Source organism: Cyprinodon variegatus, unplaced genomic scaffold, assembly GCF_000732505.1.
Source record: "Cyprinodon variegatus isolate N-32 unplaced genomic scaffold, C_variegatus-1.0 Scaffold470, whole genome shotgun sequence".
Lineage (NCBI taxonomy): Eukaryota > Metazoa > Chordata > Actinopteri > Cyprinodontiformes > Cyprinodontidae > Cyprinodon > Cyprinodon variegatus.
In genome coordinates this window covers 175,430-179,958 of record NW_015150923.1, presented here as the reverse complement: position 1 = coordinate 179,958, position 4,529 = coordinate 175,430, and positions in this window count along the sequence as shown.

Genomic DNA, 4,529 nt, shown 5'->3' with positions numbered 1-4,529 from the left:
ATTCTGCAGTGGGAACACAAATTCAGTGTGTTTAAATCATGTCTCTTACTCTCTTTGGTTCACTTTCTGTATTTGGTTTGTTTGTTTTTTCACTGCATGGAAAACAGCACCAATGATCTACCTCAACGGAACCAAGACTGTTGTTTAAATCTAACAAGGTTTTTTCGATGCCTTCTGTAGAACTCAGATGAGCTTTTGCATCCTTCTGAACAATGCAGGAAATCCAACTGTACAAACCCTGGTCCACTTTAAGTGGAACAAACAGCACTGCTCTGAAAGCAGGCTAGAAGATGTCCTACTTTCGGAAAGATGGAAAGCTCAGAACTTTGACAGCAGGTATGACAAAAAAGCTCATACACATGATTCATGTAAAATATATGCACCAATGCAGATTTATGTTTCTTACTAATTAAATAAAATCAATTGAAAGATCAGATTTTCTTTTAATTTTTCTTTGAAGATTATGTGCAGGAAAAAAAGACAAACATCTATTTTTAGGCTATTTATTACACCCAACATACAGCTTCACATGGGGTTCCAATCATTGTGAAAGATGAGTAAAGATGAAGACTGCACAAGTACAATGAAACTCTTCATACACGAGGCACAAATGTTGATGAAATGAACTAAGGGAGATCTGGATCTTCTCAAAGATCAGGCCCATTCCTGTCTCCTCCTTGAAAGAAGACCAAGAAACTGGACACCTCTGTTTAAACATTAAGAAAATGAAATCTGGTCAGACCGATAGCTGCGTTTCCACAGCAGCATCCAATCAGAGTGATGACTGCATGCGAGGCCATCAGACTGTTATGACTAGAGAAGTAAGGCTCTGTTCAAGGGTGACATACCCATGATTTAAGCAGGCCTGACCAGGGATGGGGTATGAATTTCATTGGCCAGTACTGAACTCACAGTAAATCTTTTGGTCTGTAATAACACACAGCCACTTCAAGCCAAAGGACTATAATCAAGAATAAATCTGTTACATGGCTGAAATTCTTGGACTGTTCAAGTTCAGGACAAACACGGCGATGATGAGATGAAAAGTTGCATGAAAAGTTTTACACAGTTCATCTGTTCCAGAATGACTAGTACAAATTGCATTTTGGGATCTGTGTGGTTTTAAAATGGTTTCAGTTAAGAAATCGCATGGGCAGGCTGGTGATTCATTGTATCAACAAGCCTGTGGCAAAAATTAAATAGTAATAAAGAAGTGTCCTACAGCTCCCTCTAGTGTATTTAGAGTATATTTTTTATGATAGAACTCTGGTTCTAGAACTAAAGTCCTTTAAACTGAGTTTCTACCTTAGAAATTAATGGATCACAACCCAACACATGGCAAAGTCAGCTAATATAGATACTAACAGAGCAAAAATAGTTATGAAAATACATTTTAATTTAATATACTCCTTTTTACAATTAAAGTAGGTTTCAAATTTGTAATGCAACCTAAAATGATAATGAGCAAGGTAGCTTGGACTTATAGTTTAAATATATTTGTTAAACATCACCGCTACCAGTGTTGTTGCTGTTGCTCTTTTTGCTTGTTTGTTCTTTTGTTTTTCATGTGCCCTTTTGCAGAAGCTCCTATAGGTTCCCCACCTGAATTGCCCACAAGGAACAGATTTTTATTTTTTAAGACAAAGAAGCTGGTTTTATGGTTTTGTTGTCTTATTTGTTCTCTTTTTTTTTCTTTCTGTCTACAGGATTTCTTTCCTCTCCACTGCTTTTCTTTCTTTCTTTGTCTCTCTGTCACATTCAGAATTATCAGTCCCGTTAAAATTTGGTAACAAAATGATAAATAAAGTAGTTTTGGGGACTCAAGGGGAGCTCACCACCAAAGTCTCCCTTGACAAAGCACATTAGTTCAGTATGGCACGGCACTCAGATTTTAGTTCTGCTGCTATAATGCTGAACAGCACAAAAAAAAAGAGAGATGTTTTAAATTAAAGTAAAAGCCACAATATTTAATTGGTTGTGATGATTAAAGCAGCAGGTTCCTAGTTAATACGATATGAGAAGATAGACATGATACAAGTCATTCTTCTGCCCCTTCAAAGTCAAGCTACAAGACATTTTTAAATATCATAGTTTTCATAGTTTAACCAATGAACTAACAACATTAATACTGAAAAAGATAACTGAGGAAGAAAGATGAAGACAAGACTACATCTACCACAGTGAATGTAGAAATAAAACAAGACCATAATTTTCTTTGGAAAGATATCTACTGAATTAAGTTGGTATTTGATAATTACCAAATATAGGCACCCATTGGAAATAAAAACCTGATAGTAACAATGAGGCATAGAATTGGAAGTATGGTGGTTTGGGGATGGGGATGCTGTGCAACAGCTGAAACTAACCAGCTCAACATCTTTGAATCCACCCAGAATTCTACTGTATTTTAGAAAGAGAGAGAAAGAGCTTCTGGAAAATATGAGCCGATATATGATGGAATTAAAGCTGATGCATAACTGAAGCCTGCAAGATGAAAATGACCCCAAAACATTTCAGGATTTCCAACAGGGACTGACTGAGAACTGCAAAAACCAAAAAACAATTCAGGTCCATATCCAGCTCAATGCTCAAAATTTTTTTTACTTCACATTTAGAAAGACATCATACTGAAGGTTAGACTGGGGGGAGAGTTGCCCTCAAACTTATATTATTTTTAAAAGATCAATGGTGCTCATATTTTAACAACACACACAATTGCAACAGTGACTTTGAAAGCTGTAGACATGAAGGATGATAAAAACACTTACTTTTTCCCAAAAAATCCAGGGGAGCAGATGCAGGCATCTTTTACATGATCACAGAGGGCTCCATTCTGACTCTGACACATCTACAATTTGTGCACTATTTTGAGCAGACAGAGAGGAATCAATTTACAAAGAATATCTAAATACAAAGATGAAGAAAAAATGCAACAAATATTAATTTCAGCTTAGATAATGCTATTGTTATTAAATGTGCAAATCAAGAGTTAGGTTAAAAGATGCATTAACTATATTTATCCCCCAGGTGGCGGCATTCACTAAATGGTTTGAGGCTGTAGCATTGCCACTAAAATTCTTTCTCTCCTTACAGAAGTCTCTAGTGTAGCTTGCATCACACAAACACTAACAGCTGACTGGGTCACAGCCAGTGTTTCTGGCACTGACACCTTTTGATGCAGGCTTAGCCCCAGAAACCAGCTTCAAAGTTAGGCAACAAGTTATAATGTACTAATGTTTTTTGTTCAAATAAATTTGCTTTTTTTAATTATTCTGCCAGATTTGTATTTTTTATTAATCGCATTTTTACTTGTTGCCCAGTCGTCGCCCGTTTTTCCAGACGGGCAGCTGCAGAGGGCATTCTTTGGGTAACAGCTGGCATCAGGATGACAAGAACAATGCATAAGACGTCTGGATCTGTAGTGCCCTGCGACAGCTCTGTCTTTTATTTGTTACTTTGTGTGAACCCCAAATCCCAATTAACTTCAACACTTTTACTAAGGAACAATATTTCATTGGGAGTAAAACTCAATTAAATACTGATAGTGTGAATACACTACAGGAAAACATTTAGCGTCTATTAAATTGTGCAGAAAATTTAGCAAAATTTAGAAAAAGAGGGGAAAAAATGTTGCCAACAAGCTAAATTATCATGGTATTTGGGAGTTCACAAACCAAAAAATTGCATCATGTATAACTCCAGCTTAAATCGTTCAAGTCCGAACCAAAACAAAAATGTTGCAGTATTATGTTTGACAGTGAAGAAAGCTAGAACAACTAAGCCTACAGCCGAACCGCCACCCAAAAAAAAAAAAAAAACATGGCAGCAAAGAAGGACCTACAAGTGTCTGCTAATATTGCATCTGTGTTGTCAGACTCCAAGAGAAAAAGTAAGAGCAAAAAGGTAAGTTGTTTTGGTTTTTTTTTCAGACTCAATATTTAATCAGTGTTTGCCGGAAAGAGCAAAAGAAGTCAAATTGCCTTCCACTTAGGATGCAAATTCAAAAACTTTCTAATTTGGGCTTGATAACTTTACTTCTACTCTACATCTTTTAGCTTCACATTGTGGAGCCTTTTTGTAACAATAAAAGTAAAATATTATCAGGGTTGTCAAGACATGCTTTTATCAATGCAGCAAAGCAGGAATAATTTGTAATCTTACATGTTTTAATATGCAAGCATTTGAAGGTAAGTCATGGCAAAAATTGTTTTCAGGGACAAAAAGGACAGTGTACACTATAGGGACAAATATTTTGTATATATTGCTTTGTTTAAAAATGGCCATTTGGGTTATTCTATTTTGATACAGGTATACATTAGTAGATCACTAGTCCGCTTTCAGCAAGTTACAGTGGCTCCTTCCTTGGATTGGGCCACACAGGCCTGTCTTTGAGTTCCCTTCTGCATTTGTAAGCTTTACAGCATTTTCCCAACCTTTATTGGCTTGTGTACCTCTTAGGGCATTTTTTACTTACCCTGAGTAACTCTCTCAGTCAAAAATATTGATGATTGTCTAAAAGTGGGACATAC